Raw genomic sequence first — 17935 nt, 5'->3', positions numbered from 1 at the left:
TTCGAATCCCGGCTGCGGCGGCTGCATTTCCTATGGAGGCGGAAATGCTGTAGGCCCGTGTGCTCAGATTCGGGCGCACGTTAAAGAACCCCAGGTGGTCGAAAATTCCGGAGTCCTCCACTACGGCGTCTCTCATAATCATATGGTGGTTTTGGGACGTTAAACCCCACAAATCAATCAATCACATTGAGCTTGCACTCGCACCAAAGAGAAGCCTTCTTCCTCGCATTCTTCGAGAAGCCTGACTACATGAAATGCGGTCCCTACTACTATGGCCAGGGAGACGCGACATTACAAACCACGGGTTAAAAAATTAAATAGGGAGCAAAAGAAAAATATAAAGAGAGAGAAAGAGGAAGAATCGGAAGGAAATAAAGACGACAAAGACATAGAGAAGACTATGAAATTCAACAAGTAACAGAGAAAACTAAAAGGAAACGAAGAAGGCTGCCCAGATTTGATCTTCTTGCAGGCTTGGCACCATTAGTGCATAGCTGCTTTAGTTTTTCTTGTTTTTTTTTGTTTTGTTTTTACTCGATGGAGTGCGGGGTGCCTAAGGGGGACCTGCGATCCTAATGAGCTTGACAGTGCAACATTTGAGGAGAAACGTCGTGCGAGATGCTGCAACGGCACATGCGAAGGTTAATGAACCTAATATGCGTGTGAAGCGATTGCCCTTCTGGGGAGGGGGAGAGGAAGCATCAATTTGTAGCACCGCCCTTCTCCCTATCATGACAATTTACAAGGCTGAATTAGCCTCCTCCCCCACACAAGTCGCAGCATCATCCCCACTCCCTTTGTATTAGATGTTTTTTTAGTCGGCTCGGTATTCCGGTAGCGCAAATCCGTGGTGTGACGTATTACCCGATAGCGTGTCCCGTTGCTGCCATCCCGTCGAGTGGCGCCATCTATGAAGCATAGACGTTAACTAGCCTACACGTAATCTACGACCTCCGAGAATCCAGCAGTGGCGCTCATCAATCCGACAGAATAAATTATTTGAGTAATTCCTTCGAATACAGTCCCATAAAGACACAAGCACATTGCTGCCGAAGCTTAAGTACATGAATCTCAAGCAAACCAAAGCATCCATTCGAATTTAGCCAGCTAAAGAGCGCACGACAGCATATTAATCAATTATTTTGGGGTGGGTGGCAGCCGCTTTCAGCAACGAGGCCATGTTTTTCGGGCAAGTGCATGCACAGTTAGCACCCACTATTTTTGTACACACAAAGTATTTTGCCTATAGCGCTGTGCCGGACAGACTAAAAGCCTCTATTATGTCAATGTAGAAGACTGGGCGAGATTGGACAGGGCGAAAGATCGTTGAGGTCCTTTTTGATATGTAAGTTTGGTGACGACGTACGTGTGGCGAGTGGACCTGCATAAACTCGCGATAGGTTATCTAACTGCCAACCTCTAGTCATAACCACGCGTCTTTGCCTTTTCATTATCTGTGTGTTGCTCTGAAAATAAACTTCAGGTGTTCACGCCTGCCCGTGCTCATTTTCTTCTTTTCCTTTTTTTCCCCGCAAGATGCCATCCACAGTACAGGGCTGACTTTGCGCCTCCCCCTCTTAAGCGACTAAGAAGGGTGGCCGCTTCCCTACCCCCTGGCCCCCTCCCCCACGTGCACACGCTTGTCTCACCCACGGTGTAATAGTGTTCTTACACCATAGTCTGACCAACCACACTAACCAACCACTGACACTGACGGAATAACGGTACTTTAGCAAGACGATAGTTATAGCGCGAGAACAAAACGACGACACAGAGACAAGAAGGACACGAAAGTCTCTGTGTCTTCGTTTTGTTCTCGCGCTATAACTATCGTCATGCCATACCAACTAGCCCAAGCTGCCACACTCCTAAGGTACTTTAGCAAAGTGAGGAAGGATCTTTTTTTTTTTTTTGGAGGGGGGGTTCAAAATTTATGGTGGTGGTATATGTCGTCACGTGTGATGTTTCTTCCCACTCGGATGTTCGAATGAGCCTTTACGCTTTCTAGAACACGGAAGCACGCGGTGACGTTGCGGTGGAAAGTGTGAGCGAAACAAACGAAACAGTTAACGAAGGAAGCAAGCCCTTTTAGAACATAAGTGTTTCCATGCATGCGTGTTGGAAAACATGTTCGGGCTGTTCCGACATCGAAGCCTTCGCGCTTGTCGATTTGCTATCTAAACTCAGGAATTCCGCGACTCTCAACCAGTGCTGTGCTCATCTCGCCAATTTGCACTAGTCGCCGAAAAAAACCTTCACGGTGCCGCTCCTCTCTCTCTCTCCTCTTTGTATGTGTGTGGAAGCCTATCTCCTCTAGGCGCTGCGCCGTGCTCCCCACCGGGCTGTTCAAATTAGGCTCCTTCTAACCACAACCACCTAAACGACCACCACCTTTTCGACCCTGACAATCTCCCCCGAAAAACCTCACTCTCAAACTTCCTCTCTCACTCTCTGTCATCCCGTGTAGTTTCACTGGTTGCCTCTTTCGAGAACGTCCAGCTGTGGAGGGTCCTCTCCAATAATCAAGCCTTGTTTTGTCACGGTCGGTGCGTGCGTTACGCCGCGCGCCTTCTTGTGAGAGACAGACGAACACTAAGGATAGCGGCGTTGGTGGTGTTCATTTTTGCTGGATGACGACATGTGCGCTCGGATGACGCCCGCTTGAAAGCAAGCTTGCGCGCGTGTGTGTTTGTGCACGTGTCCTTCAAAACATCCAAGGAGCAAAAGCAACAACTCCAGCAGACGCCTTTTGCAACAGCGGTAAGCATGTTTAGAATTCATCGATGTTTAGAATTCATCGTATAGAACCGAAGTTGGGCATCGAGGCACAGGCACAACAGAAAGTTCGTACCTCTTGTGTTCGATCTTGAATGCTTACCTGAAGGTCTCGAGATCGAATATGCCGACAGGTGGCGGCTGTGTTTCGACAGATGCAAAGTGCTAGAGGCCCGTGTACTTAGATTTATTTGCAAGTTAATGAATACTCTGGGTGATCGGAATTGCCGGAGCCCTCCACTACGACGTGCTACATAACTCTATGATGGTTTCGCCCCGTAAAACCCCAACAGTTATTACTATCATACATCTATTGGCGTCTGCACCTCTTCTTCTTTTTTCTATCGTGCACTGTGTGGTTGGTTGCGTTTTGACGCCATGGTTGAAGTTCGCACTTCATGAGATGAGTGGCGGCAATCGACGCTAAAGTCTTCATTCTAAGATTGATTGATTGATTTGCGGGGTTTAACATCCCAAAACCACCATATGATTATGAGAGACGCCGTAGTGAAGGGCTTCGGAAATTTCGATCACCTGGGGTTCTTTATACCGTGCGCCCAAATCTCAGTACACGGGCACACAACATTTCCGCCTCCATCGGAAATGCAGCCGCCGCAGCCGGGATTCCATCCCGCGACCTGCGGGTCAGCAGCCGATTACCTTATCCACTAGACCACCGCCGCGGGGCTCATGCTAAGAGGTGTATGAGCATAGAGAGGCTGTCAATGCCATGTTACTGCAGAGTTAGCCTACATCGCTTATGATTGCACGCGCTTTTCTTATCGAATGCAACCATGTGCCCTTTCTGCAGCCACCAGCCCTTATCGGTTGAACATGAAGCGTGAAAGCCTGAAGAAGCAAAGTGTTGCTGCGCTATTTTATCGGCGATACTTTGGTGACTGTGAGGCCTCTCTGGTCTGACCGTTATAATGTTGCAACTGCGGCACAGATATGTACTGCATGAACGGTTTTGGGAGTCAGTCACATTTCAGGCGCGTATTGTTGATTGATATGTGGGGTTTAATGTCCCAAAACCAGGATATGTTACTGAGGGACGCCGTAGTGGAGGGCTCCGGAAATTTCGACAACCTGGGGTTCTTTAACGTGCACCCAAATCGGCGCGTATTGTCAGACGTCATATAGATGTCTTATTGATTTAGAATTGTAGCGTTTTTTATATGACAACCCCGGTGTCTCGAAGACGGGGCCCCGTCTTTTTTTTTTTTTTCAATGCTTCTCGAGTATACAAGCCTAATACGATCCGCAGTACTCCGTTTAATATTCTGTCGTCTTCTAGGAATGTGGAAATAATAGACAATCCTTCATGCATCTCATTTCCCTCTTCTGTATCTTGGCATTTGCACTGTGATGTAAATCTCTATGCCATTGTCACATGCAGACGTAGCGGCAGCTTTTTGCTAGATATCTGCTGAGAATACGTGATAGCATCGATTTCTCATGGTTCTAGTAAGAGGCGTAGTTTCTGTTCCACACGTACGAACACGTGACAGCCTAATTAGATGACAAGGTTTTGAAAATAAACGACAAAAAAACCACAATGATGTTCCGTTGATATGACCCAAGAGTCCACAATTTCGTAGACTTGCGTTATACGATTCTTCAATGCTGCAAACTTTCCAGACTAGTCGGCTTCGTGTGGTTCCCTCGACGCTCTCCTGCAACAGTGCAGCGCACATGGCATGCTGCTGGCGCCTGTATTAGGATCGAGCCTTTGGGTACATGGTGAAGAAAGTAATGTTAATTAATCAACGAAATGCTAAGAAGAATTGGCCATGGGCCCACGACTGGCCATATCATCGAGAATGTTCTTTTTTTCATATTTAAATAATTGGAAGCGCAAACCAACGGGACACAAGAGAAGAGACAAACAAGTGCAGACTGAAACTCAGTTTATTCAGAGAAGAAATTATATACCAGAAAGATGAGAAAGGGAAAAAACTGGGGAGAAGGTTCCACCATGATCAGGTGTAGTCCAGAAACGAGATTTTACAATATAACAGTGAAATCTGTTCTTTTTTTTTTCTGGAGGGGGGGATTTCTGTTTCGTCACGAGATTGCGCAAAGCTGATTGGCCCTCATCTCCCGTTCTATGCTTGTTACTTCTCCAGCCTTGTTTTCCTTTATTTCTTTATTTCCTTTGCGTTGACCATAATATGTAAGCCATCGGCGGCGTTGACTGTACGCGCTTTCTGTGAACCAACGCCCCCTAAAAGCCCGACGAAGGGTTTCGAATCGAAGACTGTGCCTTTTTTTTTCCCCCTTTGAAGAGCCTGCTGTTCGGGGACAGGAAAGACGCTTAGATTTGCGACCCACAAGGGAGCACGGCTATTCCCTTTGAACGTGCGCCGCGTCACCGAAATGCTCTCAACACTTTTCCGCCATGTACTCCTCCCCGTGCCTTCCCTTTCCCAAGAACGGTAGAGCACAAAGCGCGAAGAAGTGAAGGGCAGATGAAAGGATAAGCGCTTCCCTCTTCTCCAAGGGTGGGAAACTTGTTGGGGACAGTGTTTAAAGCCGGTCGCTCCGTGAGGCCACCTGACGTGCCGACGGCTGTGGCAGCCGGAAGTTTACCCCCACCCCCTCTCCCCAACACATAGACAAATCGTTAGGTAAGGATATGAGGGAGTGCGCGACGGCGACGAGCGGCACTCCAGCGTTCGGCAGAGTCGCGCGCACTTCCCATGTTGTGTGCAGTGCGGCGCAAGCTATGAGCGTTTCAGTGTTTTATACCAAGCCACATGTAGGTTTCATAGGTGTATCGATGCTTCAGCGATGCCATGGGCTCTTGTGACACCGTTAAAACAGTAACCTAACAGTTAAACGGCGACAAGAGGAAAGAGAAAGATGCAGCCGCGCAAACTTCTTGACATGCCATCACAATCGCGCAATTAGAGACGCATTTGAAGGCATAATGCGAAGCGCATCGATTCAAAACTTACACTGTGTTGGCCCCGCATCTGCACCAAACATAGTTGATTTATTGCACTAGAGCTGTTGACTGGTCAGGCACGGTGCGTAGCATGGTCCGCTAGCTTGAAGATCTGCATGCACGCTCGACGCTGCTGTCCTTGCGCCGGCCTGCTTCCGCTTCGTTAAAATACCTATAATACCAAGTAAATAAATGAACTGAATAACGTAGTGACGTTTCACACGTGCGCCAAGAAACAAACAAACAAAAAACTAACAGCGAAATTCAACCACATTGTCAGTGGCAAGAATCTTTTGAACTGCTTTACAATAGTGGATCTCCATGTCTGTCTCAGTGGTACAGTGACTACGGGGCTCGGTCACGTATACCCAAATTTATCGGGTTCGATAAGGACAGCGGAACTCGCGTTTCGATGGAGAATAGCCCTAGTATACTTTGCATTGTTAGTGCACTTTGAGTAACTACGAATGGTTGGAATTTCTGGACCTCACCCATTTACAGCATGCCGTATAATCATATTGTAGTTCTCGACCCGCGAAACCCCAGGCATTATTTATCTGAGTTTCTACGTGATCACGCATTGTCCTGCTTGCTTGCAAGAAAGATAGTTGGGCACGCGCATATGTACGAAATTTTAAAAGCGATATTTCCCCTTCTAATTGTTGCTATTATCTTCCCCTCTTACTTTGAGAGGGAAGGGGAAGATAGCGTGGTTAGGTTGCATTCATCTTATGCTATTTATATAACTACACGTAACACCCGCGCGTGCTGGCTTGCAGCCGTTGCCTTGGTGAGTACAGTCCTGTCAACAAGCTCTTTTCGGGGTTGACACAGACAGTGGGGTGTGTCCGTCTGACAACCGTGATAGAAGGCTGGTGCGTGCCGAGTGCCAAAAGGGAGGAACCCTCTGTCAGAGCGTTTTTCCTCTTATACGAGGGTTTCTTCGTTGCTCCAGTCTTGACGGGGGCTACAGCCGTGGCCGCGCCTGACCTTTTCTCCCGCGTAAAAGTGAGAGAGAGAGAGAGAGTGTGCGTGTGTGTGTGTGTGTGTGTGTGTGTGTGTGTGTGTGTGTGTGTGTGTGTGTGTGTGTGTGTGTGTGTGTGTGTGTGTGTGTGTGTGTGTGTGTGTCGCATCTTCGGAAGCGTCTCGCCTTCGTCTCGAGTGTGGGTGTAGCTATACGAACGCAACCCGTGGACGTCGCGTGCCACGTTCGCGCACTTTGTGTGCGGAAGGTTGAAAAGGGAAAGAAATGCAGGAAGGGGTAGATAAGGCTACGCCCTGCACAAACGCGCCTATTTTGGCTCGTTTGAGGGGGAGGCCGGAAGGATTACAGGAAACTCGGAAAACAGAAACACAACGATAAGCCTTCCTCGTGTAATCAGTATACAATATTTGTATATGTTGTGTCAGGAACCTGGCTGAGTTTGAAAACGCGGTCCCAACTATCGTATACATGCGACTTTTCTAAAAGAAAACACAAAAGTATTTACCAAATCAAACAAAGGGAATTGAGAGCCCTTTAAAAAAATCAATCAATGAATGCTTCTTTTAAAACTATATACCCTCTTCCCCCTTTTTTTTATGGAGAAGTAGTGCACTGTGAACTCCCTCGAAAGCGAATGACGACGCAATGATTGACAGTCGCCAAGCTGAGATAGGAACGGCCATAAATCTTTGTACGCCATGCATGGTGCTTTTATCTTGTCGCTAGAGGGCGCACGTGGGGTGCGGAGGTGACACGGAAGAGATATCCCTCCGAGTGGAGCCGGTGGTGTGGCCTATGAGACATTCAAGGCCGAACCACGTGTTTTTGTTTTACGGAGTACAGCGCATAGAGCAATTAGCGCAAGTCGGTGTATATGCGCGAACACCCAAGGGCGCAGGAAAGGCGCCTGCGTGTGCTCCGTGTGCGGGGTCCTTGTGTGATTGCGCTGTGGTATACAAGATGCTTTCATTACTTTTGTTTTTCTTTATGTGGGGCTTCTCCACCACTAGACAATGCTGCTTTGTTCCTCTCTGATGTAGATGCTACTTCGGGGCTCGTTGAGAAGGAAATAGGTGTTGTAGTCGGTGAACTGCAGGCATAGGCATACGTGCGCAAGGATTCCCCTTCAGGGGGCTGAAGGTTCAGTGGGGAGGGGGGGGGGAAGTAGAGTTACTGTATGTGCATTCATGTAACAGAATTGTGTTTTTCTTTTCCGGGCGCCGCTCACTCCACCTGCTGGAGTTCAGCACCCCTATTCGCTAAGAGCCATCACGGGGTCATAGATAGATGGTTCATTGGCACTGCGGAGAAGCCAACACTACGCAGACAACGCAAATGCTTCGCAGATTCCGGGCAGATCAGGCGTGGTTGACATCGGCTGATTTTATTCTCGACGTGTTTTTTCGGTACTGAAGCCATGTTGCCTGTTGGTCCCGAGAAATGTGTTACCAAGTGCATTCTGTGTTGAATTGCACGACGTACAGCCGATGTGATTAGACGCGGGAGCAGCAGAGGTTGGAATTGAAATATTAGTGTCAAGTGAGGAATAAATAAACGCTTGGCTTTTTTTTAATCTATCCATGGCACTGAAGAACTTGCTTTGTTTGTATGATCCACAGATGCAGTGAATACGTTATACATGCAGAGTTGGTCAGCGTCTGTCGACTGCATACGACCAACTTGCTCCGACGGGTAAAACGGAAGAAATAAAGGGCGAAGTTAAACTACGACTATTCAAATCGGCGAGGTGTTGTAGCTAGTGCGTGAATTTGTTGCAGCTTTAAAACCTTAAACGAAAGAAAAGTTGGACGCGACAGTGCTGTTGAACAATCATTCACATTAGATGTCATGAGCCGCAATTGTAATAAGAGCGAAATACGAGAGCCGCGCGTAACACGGGCGTCAAACTGCTACTGTCGATCGCTATCCAGCTCGATTCAGTTGGAAAACTATAAAATCGTAGCTGGCTTCCTCACACAGTTAACGAATGAGACCAACGCGACGAAAAAAATTCCATCCCTAACTGGCCCGATTGTGCAACTGGCTCGATCGTGACCAAAAGTGAAAACGAAAGCAATTTCATATCTATAAATGAGAAAGGAAAACTGCGGAAAAGAAGATGAAGCTAATGTGTCACCAACTATATATAAACATATATCTGACTGGTTCAATGGGCCGACGCACTTTGTTTCATGATTACATTCCAAGAACGTAAGCATAAAATCAACGCTTCTATAGGCGTCACCAGAGCAAAGGTGTTTTGCTCGTATACCTTCATAAAAATAGAAAGAAATCGAAAAATAAGTAAATGAAGCAACGCTAGTACTCCGAACCGCGAGTGCTGCTCCTTCGAGGGTGGTGAGTGGCTTTCCCGCAAGGCATTTGAACCCAAGGTGGTGTACTATCGCAACTCCGCTACATAAAAGTAGAATACACAGTAACTCTAGGGAGGGGGGGGGGGGGTGCAGGTGCCCCCTTTTCTATTGAGTCAATCTATGGGGCAGACTTAGAGACCCTTCTCTCTATATGACTGCCCATACGATTGATGTGCCAGGAACCTGATTACTATTGAAAACGCGGTTATAACTATCGTATACACGCGATTTTTCTTATTGAGCGCGTAGGAATTATTAATGAATCGAAGAATGGGAATTTGTGGCTTGCATCTCTTTGATAGGTGCTACCTTACTGAGAACTAACAGGCTATAACAGTCTATACCAGAAGGAGGGCTTGTTCTGGCAGGCTTGAGGCCTTCTGGTAGTATGCGAGGGATGATTAATTCGCTGCTATATAGTCGTCACGGCTAAAAGCGGTGCTGACTAACACTCCCATGTTTAAAGGCACAGATAGACCCGATAAAGTACACGAGATTACAATTGCACCCGTAGCTAAGCTGGTGCAGAGTAAAGGGTGTGTTATACGAATGTTGCAGGATCGGTATTCGCCGGCTACAAGCTGCCCTTTCGTTCACATCCTGCTGCCGTTAAAACTTGCAGGGCCTCTGCAGGTCTCCCAAAATCTTGCGCAGTCTCTCGACTCACGAAACATGCAAGGCTTTCACCCTATCACAATAAGCACGCCCAAAGAGAATGGGGAATCGAAGACACTGTTTGTAGTCGGGGAAACCACACATTTTGATTGTTGCCACGCCACACGGTACGTTCATGCAACATTCTCATGTTTCGGGATTTCGATTTTTATTTTGGCACATATGCAGCCGCATTAATGTGAGCGTTCAATGGCGGCCGAAAGATGTTCGTGGTGTAGGCCAGATATTTGGAGCACGCTGCTTAATAGCTTTAGTCAGAATCATCATTCCATGCGCAGTCATGATGTTTTAGAAATTTATGATTCAGTCAGTCTTTTGTCAGGCTGCACTTTTTTCAGCACGTCCCGCCTTATACGTTTAGCTTTGTGTTCATTTTACATCATCAGACATCTCGGAAGAGCGTGAGTCGCAGATAAACCCATTCGGTGAAAAAAAATTTTGCGGGACATAAGAACTGTATTTATTGCTTACTTGCTATAGATCACAGTACACTCTTCAATTTCCATGTTGCTTCATAGAGAATTCGTGCGTTCTAAATATCTTAGTTGTGGCAAATGTATAAGGCGTTTCACTGACCATGCAGTCATTGAAAATATACGTCGGCTCAATCCAACCAAACGAGCAGATATCGGTGCCAGATCAATGCCGCGGTGACATGCCCATAGTTTCGGTGCCCTGCTGTATAGAAACGTTAGCGCGCACCACAAATGACATCGATTAGTTTGAAAGACTCGTTTAATAATAACCATCGTAATAAACACCCATGTACGTATATTTGGGTGTACTTCGTCGTTGAACTCATAACTCGGTGTCCCTTAATACGCTAAATAACTTTAATCAGAATTAACCTCCTTTAGGCATCGCATAAACCCAGGATTGATTAATTTTCAGGAGAACAAGATTGACTTGCAATTGCTGTAAATCTCATTAAACGATAGTTGATACATTTTTCCCAAAACAGTACAGCACCTACTTTGGTTGCAACCAGTGAAATAGAATGCGTGCATAGTGCACAAACATGATAGTGGCTCTTTCGACATGACTTCACTATATCAGCTCATCAACTTCCAGCTTAAAAATTCACACACAGCTGTTACGCTCGTACATTGAGCCGCAGTACAGGAGCAGTAAGATGGGGGGGGGGGGGGGTTACTTCATATTAAACCAGACTCGGCTGGATTACCGCCAGTGCATTCGTCTGGGGGAAGCAGGAGCCTAGGCACGATCACGTTGCATCTCTTTTTTTTTTTTTCTTTGAGTCTTTTGAGCGAGTCCAGGACGAATTCGACTCCCGTCCTGGCAACCGCGACTGGCGGCGCACCGCGCTCCCTTTGGTGGTGGGACGGGCGCTCCTCCCTTGACGTCTTCTCGTCTTGTTGACGACGTCCCTTGGCGGCGCCGTCCGTCCGAGTCGGCACTGGAAACCAGCAGCGCCAGAAAGCTGATCCAGTCGTAGCGGCAACTTGTTTTCTCACCATCTCTCTCTCTCGCTCACTTTTTTCTTTAATTTTTCGCTTCCTCCCGTCGCCCCTCTGCCAGCTTCCGTAGGCGGCCTGTTGCATCAGGTCTCGCGTCGGAGAGGGCCAGGCCTCGGTGCGCGTTGGGAGGTGCCGGCTCGGGATGGGACCTCCCCCGAACGGAGAGCAGAAAGGGGCCGCCTGCCTGCCTCCGGCAAACCGCTCGCGCCCGGTTTGCCGAACCACGCGAGTGCGCGTTAAGTACCGCCGCGGGTTGCCGTTACTCGACGCCAGGGGGCGGCCCGCTTCTTTGTGAGGTTTCGGAGAGGGTTTTCTCCGTGGACGTTTAGAATGCAATGTCGACTATCCCTCGGCGACCGTGACTTTTCCTCGAGGCTGACAGGGGCGGCGCGCGAATTTCCGACTTTTTTGGGGCGCGAATGTTGAAGGCGATCTCGAAGTTCCCTATACGAGAGCTTCGTCATCGGCTGCATGAGCGAACGAGAAGAACCCTTCGTCACGTGTCTCTTCTGTCCATCTGCGCTGGACGCGAGGAGTTGGCGTGACACAGTAAGTCAATACCGTTGTTCAACCATCGCTCGTAGACCGCATGCAAAGACGGGGAGGGGAGATGCGCGATCATACGCGTGCACTGCTAATTCCATTCGCATATGTCACAAAACGTTCTCTTTTTTTGCTTTTTTTGTTCAAATAACCTGCAATGAAAACATTGAAATATCAATTTCTGTGGGTTTTTGAACAATCTTAAAAGGCGCGTAGACCTTTAGGTCTCTGTCGTTACTGTCGGGTCGATTTGAAAACTTTTATGGATATACCAGCGCAGTAACTGGTGTGACACGTGGTGTTGATGCCATCTGTTTGCTCTTGATAAGCGACACCTTTGACTGCGGAATGTGCCGTGCTAGATTCACTGTTACCTGTGTTGTGCTGCGCACATGCGCATGTTCACTCACAGCATTTTTGTGAGCTGAATTTATCATTGTATCAGTCAACAAAGTAACGTCGTTAATGTCTGCATGCATCAATCCGGTTTCGTATGAAAAAAATTATGTGACTGACGTAATATGCACCATAGAATTTTCGGTAGTTTCGCTTTTCATCTGATCAAACATATGCTAACCGATGAAGTCACAACTTCGAAAAACATTGTTTTTATGAATTACTGGCGAATGTCTGCTTCGGCTTCCGTTATTTCAGCCGATATTGCACTCCATGGTTCTGATTGTACCGGGCAATAATGTAGGGTATCAGAATGCAATAGAAGCTGCGCACAGAAACTGTAACGAAAGTATAGCTATGAGCTTGTTTATATACTCAAAATACTCATTGCTGTTGTGATACGACTTTCCCATGCACCGCGCAATGCACCTCATTTTGTTCGTCATCGAATTATAAGGAAGAGATGAAATAAACCAGGTTTCAATCAAGGGCATGCACACAGATTGAAGCTTTCCACCGTTAAGTGGACTACAGAGTGATTGTTTACCTGCGTGACGTGTGAACGGCAGTGGTGGAGGTTTATTGATACATATCGATCGCTAACGACTATAGCGAACAGGTCACCTGCATTAGAAAGGCCACTTTGCGCGAGGCAGGACCGTGGCTAGAGGGAAGGGGGCAGTCAATGCGGTTTTGATACCCTCAATATTTTTGATGCGTGAACTTTTCGGGTTGTACTATATATATATATATATATATATATATATATATATATATATATATATATATATATATATATATATATATATATATATATATATATATATATATATATATATATATATATATATTCACACGCCTACACGTCGACCACCAGCTGCCAAAGTTATAACAGTTCCACACCTAAAGACCGCCGAAAAAAATTTACTAGGTATGGCCTCGGTGTGGGGACTGTAACAATTAACAACGTAGTATCCCAGCTTAACAGTGGTCACTGGCTGGCGAATCGCTAAGTGGTCCTTATCTCTATAGATGAGTTGTTAGAAAAAGCTATAGTGCATATATTTGTTAAAAGAGGGCGTGGCGTCGTCGCTACTGCGTACCAAATCCCAGCTGGGCCCGTCGCTTCACAATGATACGTGTATACACAGTGTCCCACATAACCTAAGCCAAGAATTTGAAAATGAAGGACACTTCAGGGGTGAAATTTTTTATTTATGGGCTAGAAACCCAAAATATGAACACTCACATGTAGAGCACTTTCAGAAACCACCGACTAAATTGTTTCCTGTACAATACGTCTCGCGCTGTTACTTTTTCTACGTTGTAAAGAAAGCCAGCGAAGTTGGAAAAAAAAAAAGGGGGGGGGGGCGTGTGACGGATCGCAAACGCACTGCTATAGTGCTGCTATAGGCTTTTTAAAACGCGGAAAAAATAACAGCGCTAGACGTATCGTACAGGAACTAATTCACTCGGTGGTTTCTGAAAGTGCTGTATATCTCAGTGTTCATATTTTGGGTTTGAAGCCCATAATCAAAAATGTAATTAAGAATTATTAATTATTAGAATGGGGAGAAATAAAAAAAATAACCTGGGTACCAACATATTATTTATTATTTATTTATTTACAGTTCACCTACATCGCCGAAAGGCAATACGTAGGGGAAGTACACATAATAATTTGACTCCATAGTTTCAAGATACAACAAATACAACATCACTCAAGATATTTTAAGAGAAGAAAAAAAACACTCGAATATTGGGGAGCGAAAACAACGTCACAGTCATGCATTTGTAAACACGCACACGCTTCGAGCCAACAAACCATTCTCAGTGGCAGTGATATCATAGGCATTGTTACAAGGAAGAAAAAAAGGATTTGCGAGTGGTATGCGCTTGGTTCAATTTACCTCCTAAGTGCCTCTCACTTTCAATTTCCTGGCTCAAGTTATGTGGGACACTCTGTATATCAGAAACATGGCTTGAGAACCACGCACTCAAGTAATTTGATGTTCGCGAGTGTTTACTGATCCTGGTCGACTACCTTCGTTAATACGGTCATTCTTACTAAAGGAAGCTTTAAGTAAGGACCCCAGGTGGTTAAAAGTAAACGGGAGTTTTAACAGAGTGCTTCGTTTCGCCACGCATAACATCCGAAACAATAATAATAATAATAATAATAATAATAATAATAATAATAATAATAATAATAATAATAATAATAATAATAATAATAATAATATATTACTACAAGGCATGCCGTAGTGGAAGTGTCTGGTTCATTTAGACCACCTGGGATTCTCACTGAAAAGTATTTCCATATTAACATTAAAAATGCTACTGCGCAACATCTGTTCATAAATTATGAGAAATTGGGGAGATTCACGAAAAGTTCACTATATTGTTTCTGAAGAAGTGTCCCTATCCGTTCACGGGGCTGACCAGCATCTTTCTCTTTCCCTCTTTCTTCCTTCCTTCCTTTCCTTCTTTCCTAGGATTTCTTATTATTTCTTGTGACGCCAATTTGTTATAATGTAATCAGCTTTCAGGGCGATTACATCTGGACAAACGAGGTTATAAGGGCTGGTTATACTGCATTTAAACAAGCTGGTAGTTTGATCCAACGCAATACAAAGCAGACGACCGCACTCGGCAATGCACACAGTGCCAACATTGCACAGCGCTGTGTGTGTAAAGTTTGTTTGTTTTTTTCTCCTGATTCGGTCCAGACCACTTATGACGAGTTGTGCAATTCACTGCCTTAGAATCTACGTTTAGCAGCTTCTACTGAATAAGTGATCCTATTTCGCAGGGACAATTGGCGGAAGAAACACTTGAGCTGCTTCAGATGTGCTACATTTTCAGGATGACCAAAGAAGCTCACTTTGGTACGCGAAGAAACTTTGCAAACTCGAAAATGTGCAGTCCGAACCACCTTTGCGTAATAGATTATGCATGGTTATATAAGAGGGAACAGAAGAGAAAAGTGAGCCCCGTAACTGTCTGCATCAGCGTGCGACACCTCAACAGTAGCTCACAAGAGATGGTGGCGAGGTGGGATTAAAAGGATAGGGTTAAAGGAAAGAGAGAGAGAGAGAGAGAGAGAGAGAGAGAGAGATGTGCATGGACAGCGAGCGCGAGAGCACTTGGCTTTGCTCATGGTGTTGCGGCGGTTGAGGGGTGTGACGTAGTGAGCCAAGGAGCGTGCGCGCCTTTAACTGACATGCACACCTGCTTTGCACGAGTGCTACTTCGATTAGTCCTTGCTCACCCGAGCATCCCCCAGGCTTTGGGCGCTTGCGACGACTTTCCCTATCAAAGGGTATCCAGCCGGTTGGAGAACTGTCCTTCCTTTCCTCCTCTTTTCCTCTCTGGCGCCAAAGAATATCGTGATTGGGCTTGATAACAGGTGCCTGCCTCTTTCGTGACAAGCGATGCGTGCTTTATTCCGAGGTGCATGGTTAAATAAGATAAGCGACGACTTCGGGTAATGCGCACAGCCTGCGAAATAATGACGCTTACCAACTTCATTTTTGGTTTGAAGCATTCTGATCAGGTATCCATGTTTATTAGGCGGCGCATGCTCCTGAGCACGCCTTGAAAGAACCCGCAACCGCCGGCGTACTCGCCACGCCGCGAAGCAAAGCCGGCGGCTCGCGCGATCACGTGGACGGGGCAGTGCACAGAGAACGGATAGACGGAACGGTGACGCCACCTTGAACTTGTTCTCACCAATCGTTTTCGTCGTTTACGTTCAGTAATCAGGGTCGAGACTGTATATGGGGCTATATCAGTAAAGACGGACTACAATGCGTGCCAAACACTTCGAGTGATCCCATCTACTGCGACGAAGTAAAAATAGAAAGGGCTTCCTGATTAGTTGCGTCACAGTGACGTGTCGATCACCTCTGAACGTCGGGGTGAAAGAGCAACATTTCGGACAACCTTACTTCTTTCCTGATGTGGGTCTATTTCCGTGGAATCAGCGATGTGAGATGATTTTGAAAGAATTCTGTACTCATATGCTGATCTTTGTGCAGAATTGTCATTGTGCCATCAAAATACGCCATAGTCAGTTTTGAAAGCCAACTTTTACTATCCTGAACTGATTTTGGGCTCCTCTTCTGCGTCTGCTTGACTTTTATGTGATTTAGCAATTTTTTTTAAGTAGCGAACTCAAGGCACTTGGTTCGGGTGCACCGAATCTCTTACATGTAACGGTTGTTAGAATAATTACACACACACACACACACACACACACACACACACACACACGCACACATATATATATATATATATATATATATATATATATATATATATATATATATATATATATATATATATATATATATATATATGTGTGTGTGTGTGTGTGTGTGTGTGTGTGTGTGTGTGTGTGTGTGTGTGTGCGTGTGTGTGTGTGTGTGTGTGTGTGTGTGTGCGCGCGTGCTTTACCTGCCATAACCGCGATATGATTACGCGGAACACCAAGCATGGTCCCCGGCCGGAAAGTGTGGCCACCTGGAGCATTTTAACGTGCTCTTGAAGTATAAGTACACATTCGTCTATAGCATTCTGCGTCCATAGAAAGGCACTTACAGTACTGTGGAACGAACCCGCGTCTTTCATCTTTGAAGCTGAGCAAATAAGTACCACTGCATGCACCACCACGAGCGCCACTGTGGAAATTCGTCATGGTAGCAACCCAACAACTTCTTTTAAAAATACGCACTCACTCACGAACGCACGCACGAACACACACACATGCACGCACACACACAAACACGCACTCTAAAACATAATGTGCAGAGGCACGCATTGGATGTGCGTGGGTATGCGGGTAATGAATTGCCGAGTATAGCACCAGGCGGGGAAAGTCTTATCGAGGATGGGCGCGGCGAGCTTTCTGCTACGCGAGCGGCAGTGCTCCATTGCACCCTCGGATAACGTAATGGGCCATGCCTGTCCGGCACCAAATTCATCTTCGATTCGCGACAGCCGGTTGTCAGCGCGTTGCCCACCGCGGACACACGAGACGACTGCGGCCCGAACAGTGTCATCGAAACAGCCGTTAGGGAAAGAGAGGGAGAGGGGGAGGGAGGCTGTCCATACACGCTGGAGTAGTTTTACTGGAGAAAGAGAAGTAACGAAGGAACAAGCGGAAGGGCAGGAAAGTGAGCCATTCGTTAGACCCGCGTGCTACCCTGTAATGGGGAAGGAAGTAAGGGAAGAAGAGAGATCTCAGAAACGAGATGGTAAAGAAAGGATAACAACAGAATAAAAAGATAAAAGAAAAATGCGACACTGTAACAAGTATTTCTTAAATCCAGTTGTGCGCGAAAAAAACAACAAAAAACGTAATACCACATTCAAAGCCTTTTGGGCTCAGGGCGGAGTCTGTGCTCTGTCGCAGAATCCCTTGTCCCGTCAAAAGGGGAATTATCCAGTCTATTTGGGTGTATCGGAAAATACTTTTGTTGGTGCATTAAAACGGGTGCACTCACACAAGGCGTAGTTCTACTGCATGCCCGTGAAAGGCAACGCACTATATGTAATGACATTAATGGTATCAAGCTTTATGGCGCGGCGGGAAGGCGGTAATAACGCTTATTACTCCTTTACGAAACTGAGGGCACATGCATTCCGTGTTTGCCGGTTGGGCATGCAGCGATGCCTCCAACTTGCGAGTCCTTTGTGTGCTGCACCTGTAAATGGTCATTATATAAGGTGATAGTAGCAGCCTCAAGACCGTATG

At 46.3% G+C, this 17935-nt stretch overlaps 1 protein-coding gene across 4 annotated transcripts in view; it reads left to right on the top strand.

Moving 5' to 3' along the window:
- The first annotated feature begins 11422 nt into the window (after positions 1 to 11422).
- Positions 11423 to 17935, top strand: part of LOC119174334 (uncharacterized) — a 71048-nt gene continuing 64535 nt past the window's right edge. For 2 of the 4 annotated variants that reach the window (XM_037425190.2, XM_075895770.1), the window contains exon 1: positions 11423 to 11787. The gene's annotated coding sequence lies outside the window, so the exon portion shown is untranslated. The remainder of the gene's footprint in view (positions 11788 to 17935) is intronic. The other 2 variants (XM_075895771.1, XM_075895772.1) reach the window with 2 other exon arrangements.

This window comes from Rhipicephalus microplus, chromosome 5, assembly GCF_043290135.1.
Source record: "Rhipicephalus microplus isolate Deutch F79 chromosome 5, USDA_Rmic, whole genome shotgun sequence".
Classification (NCBI taxonomy): domain Eukaryota; kingdom Metazoa; phylum Arthropoda; class Arachnida; order Ixodida; family Ixodidae; genus Rhipicephalus; species Rhipicephalus microplus.
Note: the sequence above shows the minus strand (reverse complement) of the source record. Positions and strands in the feature narration are given on the sequence as shown.